We start from the raw sequence: 21,234 nt of genomic DNA on the forward strand, positions 1-21,234 counted from the left end.
CAAACCGTTTTGTGTTGACCACCTCGTAATTTTTATACCCAAACGAAATTATTTTAGGTATCATTTTTTGTTCACTGGCGTGTGGTTTGGACATGTCTTCTTCGTTGGTTGTCCTGCAATTTGATTGGATGAATGCTGTGTGATGAAAACAAAGTAGATCTAATTTGATTGGCTGTTGTACTGAGAGCACACCAGCTGACACACGCAACGCTGATAGACAAGTACACAATGAAAAATACGGAGCGCTCCCGAATAACTTTTTCATCTTTGGGTTTTGGGGAAAGTAGCAAGTCATGTCAAGTCATGTCAATTCAAAAGGCTCAAGTCCAAGTGAAGTCACAAGTCATTGATGTTAAAGTCTAAGTCGAGTTGCAAGTCTTTTTACATTTTGTCAAGTCGAGTCTAAAGTCATCAAATTCATGACTCGAGTCTGACTCGAGTCCAAGTCATGTGACTCGAGTCCACACCTCTGGAAATGAGCCCTGCTTGACTAGGAGGAACTGCCTTCTGCGGCCATGTATCTATTTAATTCGTAAAACATCAACATGGATAAGTAAAGAAAAATAAGATACACTCAAAAATGATTTAAAAAAGAGTTTCTGTAGGAAAATAGTAAAAATACAATTAGGTACAATAAAGAATTATGTGCTAAAGGTCAAGTTTTGAATTGTAATTATGTTAAATCACCAAAATGATTCCCGGGCGCGGCCACCGCTGCTGCCCACTGCTCCCCTCACCTCCCAGGGGGTGATCAAGGGTGATGGGTCAAATGCAGAGAATAATCTCGCCACACCTAGTGTGTGTGTGACAATCATTGGTACTTTAACTTTAACTTTTTTTAAAGCCACTGTGATACATAGCAACCCAATCAGTAAACTAATGTCAAAGAAGGAAAATCCACATGAATCACGGAAATTGATCATTGAAAACTGACAAAAGCGATAATATGGGGGGAAATATACTAAAAACTAATAAACGGAAATTCCGGTATTAAAAAAAAGATTACTTTTGTCTATTCTGAATTATTGTATTTCAGCGGATTATTAGGTTTCTTTCACAAACACACACACACACACACACACACACACACACACACACACACACACACACACACACACACACACACACACACACACACACTTATATATAAAAGTTTGGACACACCTTCTCATTCAATGCATTTTCTTTATTTTCATGACTATTTACATTGTCGATTGTCACTGAAGGCATCAAAACGATGAATGAACCCATGTGGAGTAATGTACTTAATAAAAAAAAGGTGAAATAACTAAAAGCATGTTTTATATTCTAGTTTCTTCCAAATAGCCACCATTTGCTCTGATTACTGCTTTTCACACTCTTGGTATGCTCTCGATGAGCTTCAAGAGGTAGTCACCTGAAATGGCTTTCACTTCACAGGTGTGCTTGAATTGTTAGTTGGCTGTTGTCTTGGTCGTCAGGCCCGGCCCTAACCAATCTGGCGCCCTAGGCAAGATTTTAGGTGGCGCCCCTCCCCACATCGGCAGTGAAGTGTATATACTCACAAGAACCCGAATAGCTTTGTCTTTGACCTTTTTTTTTTTTTTTTACTTACAACTATACCTAATATATAAAGGGGTGGAAAAGTGACTATTACCTGCAGAGCAAACATTAGCTAACCAGAAGGCAATAACAATGTAAACAAAAAACACCTGCTTAAAAGATCTAATACAAACATTTATATGCACGTACAACACTTAGAACTTTTAGCATATCAGTATGTGGAATTAAATTATGGAATGGATTAAGTAAAGAAGTTAAAAATTGTACTGATATGATCCAGTTTAAGAGGTTGTTCAAAATAATAGTGCTTACAGAGTACAAAGAAGAAGAATTATGAGAAATACTTTCAACCTTATTGAAAATAAGATATTCTTCATCTCAGTATGTTAATAATGACTGAATTAATTAATTAATTACATATTACAAAACTATAATACTAATTCATAGATGTTATTTTATTATATAAAAAGGTCAGTAAATTATTCTATATATTTGTAAATGCTCTGAAGTGGGAAAGGGGTAGGATTAAATAAGCTTTGCTTCTTCCTACTCCTTTTCAGGCATGATGTAAAATGAAATGATATGAAATTGTGTGATGTATTATGATGTAAGTGTGTTCATGTTCGAAATAAACTAAAAAAAGAAAGAAATGTCCCTGAGGAATGTAAGGTGGGAGTACTGTAATTACCTAACGTTACATTATTATTTTCCATAACAATTTAGCCCCCTCCACAATATTAACCCGACGTTAAAACACAACTAGCTATTTATTGATTAGCAATTGCCGAATCATGTAGCATTAGCTTAATGCTAAAAAGCCAGGTTACTATCACATTCTGTAACAGACAAATAATTTCATGTAGGCTAACGTTACATTATTATTTTCCATAACAATTTAGCCCCCTCCACAATATTAACCCGACGTTAAAACGGAACTAGCTATTTATTGATTAGCAATTGCCGAATCATGTAACATTAGCTTAATGCTAAAAAGCCAGGTCACTATCACATTCTGTAACAGACAAATAATTTCATGTAGGCTAACGTTACCTACCTGCTACCTCTGTCTTTTCTCATTTCTCCTCCTCTTCTTTTCTCTTTTTTCTACCCTGGGCACCTGACAGTTTTGGCATCTTGTGTTGATTTTTTGATGTGGTGACGTCCAAAAAGAGTCATGATACAGGAAGGGAGGGGGGGGGGCGTAATGTTGTAACAAATAATATTTCTATTAAATAGGCTTTACTTTGCATTTTAATTAACGTGGGATTATTTTTTGTATTTAGAAATAATAGTACCAACTTTTTTTTTTCTTTTTCTTTTTTTTTCTCCAGCATTTGTGGCACTGGCGTGGCGCCCCCTGATGGACGGCGCCCTTAGCATTTGCCTATACGGCCTATGCCACGGGCCGGCCCTGTTGGTCGTGACATCAGAACACAGCTGTGGCAGGCAAAGTCCATGTAAAATGTATTAAACAACAAAAAATAGTGCAACAGGGAAAGCACAAAAAGGAGAAACAATCACAAAAAGCATAGGGAAATGTATGCAGAATAGAGGTAAAAAGCAAAAAGCACAGGGAATGCAATGTAGCATGGATGTACAAAACAACAAGTAAAAATGATCTAGCCCAGTCCAGAGGACAAGGTTGGCATATTAAGCAGCCTAATTGACAACCAGGGACAAGTGTGTCCTAATTGGGACAGGGAAGGGACAGGGAAGGGGGCCAGTGCTCAGACTAAGAATGGTGGCATATGGATGAAAACAGGAAGTTGAAACAAAAATAAGAGCACCGGACAGGAAATAAAACAAAATACAAGAAACTAATAATAACTGTCATGTGAGATCATGACACATACTGGATGCTGTTTTCCTTTTTTAAAGCCATCAAACATAACTGTTGCTGTTTTGCAGCAACAAACTAAAACTAAACTCCATTATCTACAAAGAAAAACAAAGACATTTAATTTTCTTATCTCATTTTGTGGTACAATGCTTGCTTGGCTACTAGAGGGTTGGTGATTCTGAAAACTTGTGGTACTGATCAATCCAATACCAAGTAAATGCAGGCCCAGTATTGCCGATACTGATCTGGCTAGATAATTATTTTAAGATCACTGCTGATTTTGTGATTTTGCTTTTAATTTTTTTATCACGATTATCAAATCAAATCAAATCAAATCAACTTTATTTATAGAGCACATTTAAAATTTACCACAGGGGTAGCCAAAGTGCTGTACAATGAGCAGGTTAAAAGATAAAACGAGTACCGAGCAAACACAACACAACACAACAGAACACAATAAAAAATAAATAATTAAAATAGAATTAATAAAAACATAAAAACATAAAAACAGGATCACAGCAGGTGTATTATGGGGCGCCATTGCAGGATGGATATCACTCAGTGTTAAAAGCCATGGAATAAAAGTATGTTTTTAAGAGAGATTTAAAAACAGGAAGAGAGGAGGCTTGTCTAACACTCAGGGGTAGGTCGTTCCAGAGCTTGGGAGCAGCAACGGCGAAAGCTCTGTCACCTCTAAGCTTCAGCCTTGTGTCAGGGACCGTCAACAGCAGCTGATCGGCTGATCTTAAGGATCGGGTGGGGCAGTAAGGCTGAAGGAGGTCGGAGAGATAGGTTGGCGCGAGGTTGTTTAGACATTTAAAAACAAATAAAAGGAGTTTAAAATGTATTCGGTAACGCACAGGGAGCCAGTGAAGGGACGCTAAAATAGGGGTGATGTGCTCACGTCTGCGGGTCTGTGTTAGCAGACGAGCAGCAGAGTTCTGCACGAGCTGCAGGCGGGCGAGGGAGGCCTGGCTAATGCCAACATACAGGGCATTACAATAATCAAGACGAGTCGAGATAAAAGCCTGGATTAATTTCTCAAGATCATGTCTTGATAGAAGCGGTTTCACTTTCGCTATTTGGCGTAATTGATAAAAGCTTTTTTGAACGACGCTGCTGATTTGTTTTTCGAATTTAAAATCTGAGTCAAACTTTTACTACTATATACTACTACTACTATTGTTTGAGTAAAATAATTAAACAAACACAACAACTTCTACTGGCCCACACAGCCATCCTTTCTCCAATAACTTATATTCTCTAAGTTTGTAAACAATACATCACTATACCAATATTAACAATTTAACAATAGCACCAAGCCCAAAAAATATATTTCTGAAAATAAACATAGAAAAGAACTGAAATATATAAATCTCAGTACACTGGTATCGATCTGGTACTGATACTACCCCTTGTAATGATACTATTGATATTTAAATCAATTCGCTTGCCCCATTGGCTATGTTGCCTTGCATCATTTAAGTTTTACAATTTTATTTTGTTATCAATTTTATTTATTTCAATGTGGCATGTGGAATTCATCATTTAAAGTGAAACAAATGGCACTGTAATATCATTGTTGTGCAAAAGAAACCCCATGTCGTCCTGGATGGTGTGTTTTTGAAATGCATTTGTAATTAGTATGGCAATTTAATGATACTATTGGCAACTGTTTTTCTGTCACAGAATGGTAAATGGGTTGTACTTGTATAGCGCTTTTCTACCTTTTTAAGGAACTCAAAGCGCTTTGACACTATTTCCACATTCACACACCGATGGCGGGAGCTGCCATGCAAGGCGCCAACCAGGACCCATCAGGAGCAAGGGTGAAGTGTCTTGCTCAAGGACACAACAGATGTGACTAGGATGGTAGAAGGTGGGGATTGAACCAATAACCCTCAGTTTGCTGGCACGGCCACTCTCCCAACTGCGCAACACCGTCCCCTGAATGAACTTAATGACATTACTGATTGAAAGCTTTTGTTGTGGGCGCAAAGCGTGCTCACAGTCAGAAAGTGCAGGACTTCTTCGAGAACCCCACGAACACCAGACGAATGTGGCAGGGCATACATGTCATCACGGACTATAAAGCTACCCCCCGTCCCTGTGACAACAGCATCAGCTTTCTGAACGACCTCAACAACCACTTTGTGAGGTTTGAGGCAATTAACACCACTCCGGCGAGGAAATCCATCCCTCGCCCTGATGAGCAGCCGCTCAACCTTGACACAGCGGATGTCCGGAGAACCCTGAGGAGAGTGAACCCCCGGAAAGCAGCGGTACCTGATGACATTCCGGGCAGGGTGCTTAAGGGATGTGCAGACCAGCTGGCTGGGGTTCTCACAGACGTCTTCAACACCTCGCTGACTGAGGCTGTGGTACCATCATGTTTTAAGACGGCCACAATTATTCCAGTGCTTAAAAAACCCACAATCTCCTCCCTCAATGATTATCGCCCCGTGGCACTCACCCCCATCATAATGAAGTGTTTCGAGAAGCTGGTAAAGGAACACATTGTCTCCAGACTTCCCCCCACATTCCACCCATCCCAGTTTGCTTATCGCCCTAACCGCTCCACAGAGGACGCCGACTCCTCTGCACTCCACCTGAGCTTAGAATATCTGGAAGGAAAGGACACACATGTGCGTATGTTGTTTCTGGACTTCAGCTCGGCGTTCAACACCATCATCCCGCAGCACTTGGTTAGCAAACTGGCCCCCCTTGGATTCAGTACCCCCCTATGCAACTGGCTGCTTGACTTCCTCATAGACAGACCCCAGTCTGTGAGAGTGGGCGACAACACCTCCAGTGCCATCTCCCTGAGCACCGGCTCCCCCCAGGGCTGCGTCCTGAGTCCGCTGTTGTTCACATTGATGACCCATGACTGCTGCGCCAGGTCCACTACTAACCACATTGTGAAGTATGCGGACGACACAACAGTAGTGGGCCTCATCCGTGACAACAACAACATGGACTACAGGGAGGAGGTGAAACATCTAGTTGACTGGTGCAGAACCAACAACCTGGTTCTGAACGTCAACAAGACCAAGGAGATCATCGTCGACTTCAGGAGGCACCAGTCCAGCCACACTCCACTCTTCGTCAACGGCACAGCAGTGGAGATCGTAAGCAGCACCAAGTTCTTGGGGTGCAGATAACTGACAATATGACCTGGTCCCTACACACCGGAGCTCTTGTAAAAAGAGCTCAGCAGCACATGCACTTTTAGCGTCGGATGAAAAGAGCACAGCTCCCTCCCCTCATTCTCACCACATTCTACAGAGGCACTATAGAGAGCCTACTGACCAACTGCACCTCTCTCTGGACTGGAGCCTGCAGTGCCTCAGACTGGAAGTCTCTGCAGAGAGTGGTGAGGACGGCGGAAAAGATCATCAGGACTCCTCTTCCTCGTATCCGGGAAATCGCAAAATGCCGCTGCCTGACCAGGGCTCAGAAAATCTGTAGAGACTCCTCCCACCCCTCCCCCCAAGGACTGTTTTCACTGCTGGACTCTAGAAAGAGGTTCCGCAGCCTCCAGAGCAGAACCTCCAGGTTCTGTAACTGCTTCTTCCCTCACGCCATAAAACTCTTGGACGCATCAAAATAATCCCCCCCAAAAACGGATTAACTTGCTGGAATATAAAGACAATATAACATACATCCATAAACGTGGATGCATATGCAAAAGTGCAATATATTTATCTGTACAGTAATCTATTTATTTATATCTGCACCTTATTGCTCTTTTATCCTGCACTACAACAAGCTAATGCAACAAAATGTCGTTCTTATCTGTACTGTAAAGTTCAAATTTGAATGACAATAAAAAAGGAAGTGTAGTCTAGATAAATAATTGTTTTGATCACAATGAGAACAGTGCATGGGAGTTTGCCCAACCAGTCTACATGTGCTTTGTGGACTTGGAGAAGGCATTCGACCGTGTCCCTCGGGAAGTCCTGTGGGGAGTGCTCAGAGAGTATGGGGTTTCGGACTGTCTGATTGTGGCGGTCCGCTCCCTGTATGATCAGTGTCAGAGCTTGGTTCGCATTGCCGGCAGTAAGTCGGACACGTTTCCGGTGAGGGTTGGACTCCGCCAAGGCTGCCCTTTGTCACCGATTCTGTTCATAACTTTTATGGACAGAATTTCTAGGCGCAGTCAAGGCGTTGAGGGGATCCGGTTTGGTGGCTGCAGGATTAGGTCTCTGATTTTTGCAGATGATTTGGTCCTGATGGCTTCATCTGGCCAGGATCTTCAGCTCTCACTGGATCGGTTCGCAGCTGAGTGTGAAGCGACTGGGATGAGAATCAGCACCTCCAAGTCCGAGTCCATGGTTCTCGCCCGGAAAAGGGTGGAGTGCCATCTCCGGGTTGGGGAGGAGATCTTGCCCCAAGTGGAGGAGTTCAAGTACCTCGGAGTCTTGTTCACGAGTGAGGGAAGAGTGGATCGTGAGATCGACAGGCGGATCGGTGCGGCGTCTTCAGTAATGCGGACGCTGTATCGATCCGTTGTGGTGAAGAAGGAGCTGAGCCGGAAGGCAAAGCTCTCAATTTACCGGTCGATCTACGTTCCCATCCTCACCTATGGTCATGAGCTTTGGGTTATGACCGAAAGGACAAGATCACGGGTACAAGCGGCCGAAATGAGTTTCCTCCGCCGGGTGGCGGGGCTCTCCCTTAGAGATAGGGTGAGAAGCTCTGTCATCCGGGGGGAGCTCAAAGTAAAGCCGCTGCTCCTCCGCATCGAGAGGAGCCAGATGAGGTGGTTCGGGCATCTGGTCAGGATGCCACCCGAGCGCCTCCCTAAGGAGGTGTTTAGGGCATGTCCGACCGGTAGGAGGCCACGAGGAAGACCCAGGACACGTTGGGAAGACTATGTCTCCCGGCTGGCCTGGGAACGCCTCGGGATCCCCCGGGAGGAGCTGGACGAAGTGGCTGGGGAGAGGGAAGTCTGGGCTTCCCTGCTTAGGCTGCTGCCCCCGCGACCCGACCTCGGATAAGCGGAAGAAGATGGATGGATGGATGGACAATGAGAACAAAGAACCGTCAGTTCTTTTAGATCAATTTACATTGGCTGGTGCTATTTATGGAACGGTAGAAATAGAAACACTGAATTTTGTTTAGCTTTGTTTTCAGTTGAATACACGAGCATGGTAACGGAAGCCATTAGCGATTATGAAAAGGAAGGTAAAATAGTAATTTGGGTGTTTATGTCAACACTTCCTTCCACTGTTTAACTGTCATCTACATGAGCAGTTGTCAACATAACCGGAATCGAAACTAAGCGAGCATTAGGCCAAGAGACTCTGGTCAGAGACATAAGGAGAACGGGTGAAAAATAAAGTATTTTTGAGTATATACAGCATGGTTTTCCCCCATTTGTGCACATATTTATTTGAGTTAATGTGTTTTTGTGTTATATTTTATACTATTTGTTGTATATTGTGACCACAATGCCAATAAAGCTTACATACATGTACAAATCTTTTTCCGGTAGCTAACAATCTAAATAATACTGTATATGCATTTTTTTAGTTGCTATGATCAGTGTTGGGACTAACGCGTTACTGTAACGCCGTTAGTTTTGGCGGTAACTAGTAATCTAACGCGTTATTTTTTATATTCAGTAACTCAGTTACCGTTACTACATGATGCGTTATTGCGTTATTTTACGTTACTTTTTATGTAGTATAAAGTGTGTTTTATTGGAGCGCTGCTGTGTCATCGTTCTGATTCTTCTTGTGTCACAAGCCGGAGAAGAGAGAGAGACATGCGCTCTGTGTGGGTGTGTGTGAGTGTGGGGAGGGAGGAGAGGGGGGGGGGGGGGGGGGATAGGGGGTGTGTCTGATCATGGCGGAGCCAGAAGTCGAGTTTGCTAACATGGAGATATTTTTACTACTTTTCTTTTGTCGAGCACAAAGAAAAGAACATTTTAGTTAAATGTAAATTGTGCTTTGGATCAAAGATGCCATCTACTGCCCAAAACAGCAATTCAAATCTGCTGAAACAAGCTACATAGCAACATGCTTCGACGAAGCTAGTAAAGAGAGATAGAGACTCTGATGCCACTTCACCTCCACCACCACTTAAGGATTAAGTCTGCCTCTGCTCATCATTCACCGCGGAAGGTACACACACTCTGTCAATCAATGTTCCCTCTAATTTTTCATGTGTGTGAGCAAACGCAAAAACTCCCTGAGCATTCAGTGGAGCACATGTGAGCAACATCAGACGTGCACACTGTGGCTACACCAGCAGCACACCTGTCCCAAACCTCACTAAATAACAAGTTCAATCTCCATCCATCCATCCATTTTCTACCGCTTGTCCCTTTCGGGGCCGCTGGAGCCTATCTCAGCTGCATTCGGGCGGAAGGCAGGGTACACCCTGGACAAGTTCCCACCTCATCACAGGGCCAACACAGATAGACAGACAACATTCTCTTATTATTATATTCAAATGACAGCAGTCATTTCCATTTCTAATATAAGTGTTTAGGCCCACTTACAATGACAATAACAAAAAATATTGTTTTTCATGACCTGTGTACTTGTATTGTTTGTCTGGGTGGAGGTCCTGCTTTGGAAATAATTTGTACCCCTTTCAGACATTGCATTTAGTTCCCATTAAAACATTCACATGTTGCACAATGAGATGTAAGCAGGGGATAATGTGTATATTCTTGCAACTTCCTGTTTGTAAAAAACATATTTTTATTAGTATTTATTTAATATACTAACAGCATTTAATGATTAATATTTATAAATTAAGATTCCTAATAAATGACACTAGAATAAGCACACATTTGATTGGTAAATCATAGTGTAACGACCTGGAATTACACTTTGTGTGTGGTGTTGGAGTTGTCCGACTTTTTGTGTGGCTGTAAACGCATCACTGGCTAAGTGCCATATGTGCAAGTGTTGGCGCACGTGAGAAAGAGCGAGTGGCTGCTGTTGATATAACAAAGTTGCTTTTGGTCTGGTTTGTACTGCAGAAAATGACCACTTTTGCTAGGTATCATTTTTTTTACTAATGTTTTGGTGATGTGTTTATGGCCGACAATAAAGAGTTTTGCGCAGTAAAGTGATGGATGGAATTCATGTCCTCAAAGCGTCTCGACAGACGTTACAATATTTGAACAATGATGACGAAAACGGTTTTCTCTGTCGTGTCCGTGTCGTGTCGAAAATTGTTAAGCGCTTATTTTTTTTATTTGATTTTGTGCATGGCATAGATTTGCCGTGCGCAGAGGACGCTTGAGCAGTGCGCAATTGCACAGGCGCGCTCCTGAGAGGGAACGTTGCTGTCAATTCTCTTATATACTCTTTCATTCTAGACTTCTAGAGTGTTTGATTATCACATCACTCTAAATGTATAGACTATAAAGTTCACAAACATAAAGAGGGATGCTAGTGGGCCAGGCCAATCTTTCCTTATCTCTAAACTAAAACTGGGGAAATGTGTAGAGTGTTCTGGGTTTCAGACATGATTTTGTATCAGAATTACTTGAGGAAGAAAATGCCTGGTTCGGCTTTGTGTATGTAGTGTGTGCCTTTCTTGGTTTACATCTATGCTGTTATTATGCTGTTTGTTACTTATGTATGTTATGTTGCAGCTATTTAAAATAGTTTTGTCAATTTGTTCTGGCCAGAAACAAATTGGCCTTTGTAACATATCTTTGTCTTTGTGTGTTGTCTGTAGACCACATGGCTTAGCAGAGTTCAGTGATGCAAATGCATGTCAAGTTGATCAACAGATTGTATTATTCTCCAGTGCAATAACAGTACTGAAATGAAGGCTAAAAGGGCATTAATGGGGAGCTTTAAAAAAAAAAAAAAAAAAAGAAGAAAAAAAGAAGTAACTAAATAGTTACTTTTCACAGTAACGCATTACTTTTTGGTGTAAGTAACTGAGTTAGTAACTGAGTTACTTTTGAAATGAAGTAACTAGTAACTGTAACTAGTTACTGCTTTTCAGTAACTAACCCAACACTGGCTATGATACAATCCAGGTTAATTGTTACGATCCGCTGCCCGGATCATAGTTTGGTTATGTTTTGAGTCACGTGTTTTCAGCACCTTGATTTTGTTTGTTTTCAGTTGCCATGTCAACCGATTACATGCACCTGCCTCTGGTTAGTGTTCGGGACGCGCACCTGTTGCCCGGGCACTAATCAGAGGGCTATTTAGTCTTTGCCCTGGCCTCATTCGGTCTGGCTTCCTAGTTTGTTCCCACACAACTGAAACGACGTGGTCGCATCGTGATGCGGGTGTGGTTCTCCCAAGGATGCAGACGGCTTCGGACACAGCTTGCAGGTAGAAAAATGATTTATTTAAAATATAAATCATTCGATGAACAAACAAAAGACGTGCAAATAGCAAAAGGCAAAAACAAAAGGACTAGCGTGGGAGCTAGCAGGCAAAATGGCATAGCGTGAAAAGCTAGCGGGAATCTTAAGTTGTCGTTATCAGTTGTATGGGAACAAACTAGGAAGCCAGACCGAATGAGGCCAGGGCAAAGACTAAATAGCCCTCTGATTAGTGCCCGGGCAACAGGTGCGCGTCCCGAACACTAACCAGAGGCAGGTGCATGTAATCGGTTGACATGGCAACTGAAAACAAACAAAATCAAGGTGCTGAAAACACGTGACTCAAAACATAACCAAACTATGATCCGGGCAGCGGATCGTAACATTAATATTGCCATGCTTTTAGTCTGAAGATTACTTTGCACTGAACAGGAAGTTTTAATATTATGTAATTAGACAGTAGTCATGTTTCTGTTGACATTTCACGCTGCTCAGCGATCACGATGAAGTTAACAATACCGCAACACATGTCAGCATAAGCGGTTGTTGACATAACCAGGATCCAAACCGAAGCTAACATTAGGCCTACTTCTGACTTTTGTCAGAGACATAAGGAAAATGGGTGCTAATAAAGGATCTTTGAACGTACACTGCATGGTTTTCCTCAATTGGGGCGAACATTTATTTGAGTTATTGTGATTTTAAATGACATTTTATACTCTTATCTAATTTTTTTGTATGTTCTAACTACACTGACAATAAAGCTTACATTGATGCACAAATCGCTGACAATCTAAATAAAAATACTCTAAATGCATTTTGTTAGTTGTTATGGTACTGTAGAATCCCGGTTAATATTACCATGCTTTTAGTTTAAAGCTTACTTTGCAGTGAACAGGAGGTTTTAATGCTGTGTAATTAGACAGTAGTTATGTTGCTGTTGTCATTTCACTCTGCTTAGCGATAATGATGATAATGATCATTTTCATAGGAAATTTTGTATTGACAAAAGTGGTCGACCATGTATGTTGATAGCAGCTTAACCTGGAACCTTTTTAGTAGTAATAAGCAGAGGTGTGGACTCGAGTCACATGACTTGGACTCGAGTCAGACTCGAGTCATGAATTCGATGACTTTAGACTCGACTTGACAAAATGTAAAAAGACTTGCAACTCGACTTAGACTTTAACATCAATGACTTGTGACTTCACTTGGACTTGAGCCTTTTGAATTGACATGACTTGACATGACTTGCTACTTTCCCCAAAACCCAAAGATGAAAAAGTTATTCGGGAGCGCTCCGTATTTTTCATTGTGTACTTGTCTATCAGCGTTGCGTGTGTCAGCTGGTGTGCTCTCAGTACAACAGCCAATCAAATTAGATCTACTTTGTTTTCATCACACAGCATTCATCCAATCAAATTGCAGGACAACCAAGGAAGAAGACATGTCCAAACCACACGCCAGTGAACAAAAAATGATACCTAAAATAATTTTGTTTGGGTATAAAAATTACGAGGTGGTCAACACAAAACGGTTTGCAGTATGCAACACATGCGGTTCGAAAATTACTGATGGAGAGGAAACAACTTCCAACTTCGTCCGGCATTTGAAGTTGCACAAAGAACGGTAAGTTTTGAATGTAAGATAACGTTTATTGGCTAAGTAACGTGACTTTTATTTGCTGTGTAGTTAAATCAGTGAGGCTGTAAACTCACTGCTAACGTTATAACGTTATTGCAAACACGGGAATCTGTTGCAGTTCACTACCTTATTCATACTTTTTGTTCAGTGATTTTTTTTAAGCAGGGTTACGTTAGTCAATATATCACACGTAACGTTAGACGGCGGTCAGCAGCACCGCGTATTTTAGCCACCTAAAAAAAGACAAAAATAGTCAAATAAAGGTCAGTTAAAATGTATACTATATTATGAATATGTGTACCGTTTTAGCTAGCTTTCTGACATACTGTTGGTTGTTTACCTCAGTGGTCCCCAACCACCGGGCCGCGGCCCGGTACTGGTCCGTGGATCGATTGGTATCGGGCCGCACAAGAAATATTTTTTTTTTTTTTTTTTTTTTAATTAAATCAACATAAAAAACACAAGATACACTTACAAGTAGTGCACCAACCCAAAACAACTCTCTCCCCCCTTTTGTTCTGGGCATTGAACATGAAGACTCTTCCTTCACTGTTCCGAGTGGCCATGAGAGTCTTGGCAGTGCCTGCCTCCAGTGCTCCAGTGGAGCGAGTTTTCAGCCATGGTGGCATCATACTACGCCCCCATCGTGCACAAATGACTGACAGACTCTTGGCTAATTTGGTCTTTTGCAAATGCAATGCAGCATAGGGCCCTGACATATAAAAAGTACAACTTTTTTGTTATGTTCACGTATATGTCATGTTTTTTCAATGTTAACACTTTTGTACAAATAAGTACATTTGCACTTTATTTTTCAATGTGTTTGTTCTGTAAAGGAATGAGTTAATGTTTAAAATGACTGGTTAATAGTGCTATTATAAAGTGCAATGTCAGCACAATTTTCTTTCCTGCAATTTAAAATGCACTTGTTTTAATAAATAAATACAGCGTTTGAAAAGCATACACAATCTGTGTTAATATATTAGTCTGTGGTTAAAAGGACTTGAAAGGACTCGAAACTCAAAATGCAGGACTTAGGACTTGACTTGAGACTTTCCAGTCTTGACTTTGGACTTGACTCGGGGCTTGCCTGTCTTGACTCGGGACTTGACTCGGACTTGAGGGCAAAGACTTGAGACTTACTTGTGACTTGCAAAACAATGACTTGGTCCCACCTCTGGTAATAAGTACATTAGGGCTTGATACATTTTTCGACATAGACAGGTTGTGGACATAAGCAGGTTCCGCGGTGCCAAATAAACAGTTTTGTAAATAGAAAGAGGAAGTAATATTTCTGTCATTGCCATTCAGTGTCTTTCAGATCTGTCATCAAAAAGATAAATCCTCTTTGTTGCTTCGGCCCATGACACGCAGTGACGTCAAATAGCCACATAGCATGCTATCCAATCAAAAATACTCCTACTTTCCACTAGGGTAACACCCACAGTCCTAAGTCTTCCTGCATCACCTCATTGTGCTTTCGCTGGATGTGGTTGCCATGGAGACAAAGAGTCCACTAGAGGTACTGTTACCATGGAAATTCCTTCAGCCAGCCTGTTGAGTACCAGGATTCGCATGAGGCAAGGGTTGTGTTACATGGCATAAGATTACCAGAAAACAGATCATACAACGGTAGAGTGCAAATTAAGTGCATAATACCTTTCAAAAATACATTTTTACAACAAAACTGTTCGACAATATTCCACAGCACACAGTTTACAATATGGTGATACTGTCAAAATGTTGATCAGAATGTGTATGTGCTACTATTCATATTTTCTTTTACCGTACCAGGTTTGCTCTACTGGAACATTTGGTAGGATTCATTGATTAATTTGACTGCTTATGCTGCAGCTTTTTAAGGGCAGACAGACAGTCTCTGCTGATTCCATCCACAGTCTCTTATAATGCAGTTGCTGTGCAGAGGAGCAATTGTTACATGCAAAGTACTACAGTGCATTCTCTGCTGCATCAGCATGGAACAATACAACATGTCTGCGTCTGTCTGACCCAGCAGATCAGATTACGCCCCTCTTGAGGTTTAATCGGTTTTCTGTAGCAGCCTTTATTGATCAAGCTCTCATATCCAGAGCAAATTGTTAAAACGAGAGCTGGAATCAATGAACACTATCATGACATATGGGATCCAAACGAATGGCTCCAATGTTAATGTGAATCTGAATACAATATGTTCCCACTGGTTTTCTAAAATCTTTACTGTAAAAACCGTTTTAAGTTTTTCACTACAAACCACCAAACAATTATGTCATAAAAAGTTTATCCACACAGGTTATTCATGTACCTTCTGCCATCCAATGGAAGAGCATTTAGTTATTCTACCTGGCATGAAACGTCGTTGGCAGTAATAGAAGCCAGAGGTGTGGACTCGAGTCACATGACTTGGACTCGAGTCAGACTCGAGTCATGAATTTGATGACTTTAGACTCGACTTGACAAAATGTAAAAAGACTTGCAACTCGACTTAGACTTTAACATCAATGACTTGTGACTTCACTTGGACTTGAGCCTTTTGAATTGACATGACTTGACATGACTTGCTACTTTCCCCAAAACCCAAAGATGAAAAAGTTATTCGGGAGCGCTCCGTATTTTTCATTGTGTACTTGTCTATCAGCGTTGCGTGTGTCAGCTGGTGTGCTCTCAGTACAACAGCCAATCAAATTAGATCTACTTTGTTTTCATCACACAGCATTCATCCAATCAAATTGCAGGACAACCAACGAAGAAGACATGTCCAAACCACACGCCAGTGAACAAAAAATGATACCTAAAATAATTTTGTTTGGGTATAAAAATTACGAGGTGGTCAACCCAAAACGGTTTGCAGTATGCAACACATGCGGTTCGAAAATTACTGATGGAGAGGCAACAACTTCCAACTTCGTCCGGCATTTGAAGTTGCACAAAGAACGGTAAGTTTTGAATGTAAGATAACGTTTATTGGCTAAGTAACGTGACTTTTATTTGCTGTGTAGTTAAATCAGTGAGGCTGTAAACTCACTGCTAACGTTATAACGTTATTGCAAACACGGGAATCTGTTGCAGTTCACTACCTTATTCATACTTTTTGGTCAGTGATTTTTTTTAAGCAGGGTTACGTTAGTCAATATATCACACGTAACGTTAGACGGCGGTCAGCAGCACCGCGTATTTTAGCCACCTAAAAAAAGACAAAAATAGTAAAATAAAGGTCAGTTAAAATGTATACTATATTATGAATATGTGTACCGTTTTAGCTAGCTTTCTGACATACTGTTGGTTGTTTACCTCAGTGGTCCCCAACCACCGGGCCGCGGCCCGGTACTGGTCCGTGGATCGATTGGTATCGGGCCGCACAAGAAATAATTCTTTTTTTTTTCTTTTTTTAATTAAATCAACATAAAAAACACAAGATACACTTACAAGTAGTGCACCAACCCAAAACAGCTCTCTCCCCCCTTTTGTTCTGGGCATTGAACATGAAGACTCTTCCTTCACTGTTCCGAGTGGCCATGAGAGTCTTGGCAGTGCCTGCCTCCAGTGCTCCAGTGGAGCGAGTTTTCAGCCATGGTGGCATCATACTACGCCCCCATCGTGCACAAATGACTGACAGACTCTTGGCTAATTTGGTCTTTTGCAAATGCAATGCAGCATAGGGCCCTGACATATAAAAAGTACAACTTTTTTGTTATGTTCACGTATATGTCATGTTTTTTTAATGTTAACACTTTTGTACAAATAAGTACATTTGCACTTTATTTTTCAATGTGTTTGTTCTGTAAAGGAATGAGTTAATGTTTAAAATGACTGGTTAATAGTGCTATTATAAAGTGCAATGTCAGCACAATTTTCTTTCCTGCAATTTAAAATGCACTTGTTTTAATAAATAAATACAGCGTTTGAAAAGCATACACAATCTGTGTTAATATATTAGTCTGTGGTTAAAAGGACTTGAAAGGACTCGAAACTCAAAATGCAGGACTTAGGACTTGACTTGAGACTTTCCAGTCTTGACTTTGGACTTGACTCGGGGCTTGCCTGTCTTGACTCGGGACTTGACTCGGACTTGAGGGCAAAGACTTGAGACTTACTTGTGACTTGCAAAACAATGACTTGGTCCCACCTCTGATTCTACCTGGCATGAAACGTCGTTGGCAGTAATAGAAGCAGAGATACATTATAGTGGTACCTCAGCTTAAGAGTGTTTTGAGATAAAAGCAGTTCCTCAGCTAATTGTTACACTTTAAGTTGCAAGTGAAAATTTTAGTTACAAATAGTTGCCTAGCAAATGTCTCATAAAACTCAGTAGGAGCCGACCAAAACATCTGATATTACTCGCAGGCATTAACGTATAGCTAGAAATGGACATACCTTTGTTTTTCCAAGCATGGGAAGGAAGAGAATGCTGAGAAGAAGAAGTGGATGCTATTCATTGGATCAAAGGAATAAATCCTCAAAAACATGACCTAGCGTGTAATTAGCTAACTTGGTGAAGCAGTTGGATCGTGTCACTGCGAGTCTGCACCATACTGAAGCAGAATGTTTTGATAATAATATCTAAACGACGAACATTTATCCATGAAAATATAGAGAAGCGACTGATGTACATTATAAGCACGTTACTTCATTAAACTATTGTAGTTGTTTGTACTACATTCTATTGTATTGTTTTTCATGCAATATCTATTATCTAGAAGTGTGTAATAATGGATTACATTTATATCACACTTTTCGAGTGACTTAAGGAACCCATCCTTCATTCACTCCACAGTCACATGTCTGTGGTGCGAAACTACATTTTTTATCCACAGCTGCCCTAGGGTAGGCTGACGGAACCGTGGATGCCAATGCCTATGGCCTCTCCTCTACGGTTATCACCAAAAATGTATTCACTAGTGTGGGTGGCGACTGGGAGCACGGTGGGTGAAGTGTCTTGCCCAAGGACACAAGGGCAGTGACTAGGGTGGCGAAAGTTGCAATCGTACCATGGACACTGAAGTTTCTGTAAGGTGGCTCAACTATGTTAGCCATTTTGCCCACCTGACTTTGGGCCCAAGCACCGATTAAATTGATTTCAACTCATTTAATTGGGCAACATTGATTTCAGATACAAGTGTTTTGAGTTGGAAAACGACTTCCGGACGGCTTCGAAGCAATTCTGGACCACCATCCGCCGCCTCAGGAAGGGGAAGCAGTGCACTATCAACACCGTGTATGGCGAGGATGGTGTTCTGCTGACCTCGACTGCGGATGTTGTGGATCGGTGGAGGGAATACTTTGAAGACCTCCTCAATCCCACCAACACGTCTTCCTATGAGGAAGCAGTGCCTGGGGAGTCTGTGGTGGGTTCTCCTATTTCTGGGGCTGAGGTTGCTGAGGTAGTTAAAAAGCTCCTCGGTGGCAAGGCCCCGGGGGTAGATGAGATCCGCCCGGAGTTCCTTAAGGCTCTGGATGCTGTGGGGCTGTCTTGGTTGACAAGACTCTGCAGCATCGCGTGGACATCGGGGGCGGTGCCACTGGATTGGCAGACCGGGGTGGTGGTTCCTCTCTTTAAGAAGGGTAACCGGAGGGTGTGTTCTAACTATCGTGGGATCACACTCCTCAGCCTTCCCGGTAAGGTCTATTCAGGTGTACTGGAGAGGAGGCTACGCCGGATAGTCAAACCTCGGATTCAGGAGGAACAGTGTGGTTTTCGTCCTGGTCGTGGAACTGTGGACCAGCTCTATACTCTCCGCAGGGTCCTTGAAGGTGCATGGGAGTTTGCCCAACCAGTCTACATGTGTTTTGTGGACTTGGAGAAGGCATTCGACCGTGTCCCTCGGGAAGTCCTGTGGGGAGTGCTCAGAGAGTACGGGGTGTCGGACTGTCTGATTGTGGCAGTCCGCTCCCTGTATGATCAGTGCCAGAGCCTGGTCCGCATTGCCGGTAGTAAGTCGGACACGTTTCCAGTGAGGGTTGGACTCCGCCAAGGCTGCCCTTTGTCACCGATTCTGTTCATAACTTTTATGGACAGAATTTCTAGGCGCAGTCAAGGCGTTGAGGGGATCTGGTTTGGTGGCTGCAGGATTAGGTCTCTGCTTTTTGCAGATGATGTGGTCCTGATGGCTTCATCTGGCCAGGATCTTCAGCTCTCACTGGATCGGTTCGCAGCTGAGTGTGAAGCGACTGGGATGAGAATCAGCACCTCCAAGTCCGAGTCCATGGTTCTCGCCCGGAAAAGGGTGGAGTGCCATCTCCGGGTTGGGGAGGAGATCTTGCCCCAAGTGGAGGAGTTCAAGTACCTCGGAGTCTTGTTCACGAGTGAGGGAAGAGTGGATCGTGAGATCGACAGGCGGATCGGTGCGGCGTCTTCAGTAATGCGGACGCTGTATCGATCCGTTGTGGTGAAGAAGGAGCTGAGCCGGAAGGCAAAGCTCTCAATTTACCGGTCGATCTACGTTCCCATCCTCACCTATGGTCATGAGCTTTGGGTTATGACCGAAAGGACAAGATCACGGGTACAAGCGGCCGAAATGAGTTTCCTCCGCCGGGTGGCGGGGCTCTCCCTTAGAGATAGGGTGAGAAGCTCTGCCATCCGGGAGGAGCTCAAAGTAAAGCCGCTGCTCCTCCACATCGAGAGGAGCCAGATGAGGTGGTTCGGGCATCTGGTTAGGATGCCACCCGAACGCCTCCCTAGGGAGGTGTTTAGGGCACGTCCGACCGGTAGGAGGCCGCGGGGAAGACCCAGGACACGTTGGGAAGACTATGTCTCTCGGCTGGCCTGGGAACGCCTCGGGGTCCCACAGGAAGAGCTGGACGAAGTGGCTGGGGAGAGGGAAGTCTGGGCTTCCCTGCTTAGGCTGCTGCCCCCGCGACCCGACCTCGGATAAGCGGAAGAAGATGGATGGATGGATGGTGTTTTGAGTTAAGATTTCCACTATACATATAATTAAGTTCGTGAGTTGAGGTAGTACTGTACTTGCAGCAAATAAATAATAATTTCCTGCGATTGTGAATTACCAAATACTTGACCGAAGGACCCTCTTAAAATTGTTTGTTTCTTTTTTTAAAGTTATTCTTAACAACATTATTTATTTTGCCGTGCTCTTATTTTGTTATTCTGTTTCCTCTTTTGTGTTGAATGCATTCTGTGTACGCCTGTCTGAGGAGGCTGAGGTGTGCAACAGTTTGTAATCACTATTTAGAACCAGTTGTTCAGCTCAACTATATGCATTCTGTTGCATCAACTGCTGCGATTTGACATTTCCTTTATTTTGTACTTTGTGTTTGTGTGTAGATTTGCTCTGTGTGATGAGGATTGGTGTCATTTTTTTAATGCATGTTGCCTCTGTCTCTGCATCCTGGGGTCCAAGCCCAAACAGATCACGACACGGTGGCAACTTAAGCAAATATCAAGAAAGAAAATTAAAAGCAGACAAAAATCGAAATACCACCACAGCAAAAATTGTTCATCAGAGTGCATTTGCTGTAGCAATGGTCTAGTTTCAGGCAGATGAAGGCGATTTCAAGTTTTTCTTTGTTTCGTGTGTAACGCTCTGATGAGGGTAGTGCTTCATTTTGTGTGTAGAATATGTTGCAGGATTATTCAAAAAGATTTGTGGCACATAATGGCCTCCAGGGCCCCATGTTTGATAGCCTTGTCCCTTGTTCGTTTTTGTGTTTTATTTTATGTATTTTGTGTATCAGTCTGATGGGCTCACTAGCCCACAGAGTGAATTGAAATTTCATCTGGTACGAGATGGTGTGGGATCATTCGTGGGATCCTTGTCGACATACAAAGGTCACATTCAAACATTTATTTTCTTTGAACGTTGGAGGCTCATACTGTTCTTGCAGTACGTATTGAACAGTCTATTTATGGCTGCTACTGTACAAGCAGGCTTTTGATGCACGTAAT

Source organism: Nerophis lumbriciformis, linkage group LG15, assembly GCF_033978685.3.
Source record: "Nerophis lumbriciformis linkage group LG15, RoL_Nlum_v2.1, whole genome shotgun sequence".
In the NCBI taxonomy this organism is placed as follows: Eukaryota; Metazoa; Chordata; class Actinopteri; order Syngnathiformes; family Syngnathidae; genus Nerophis; species Nerophis lumbriciformis.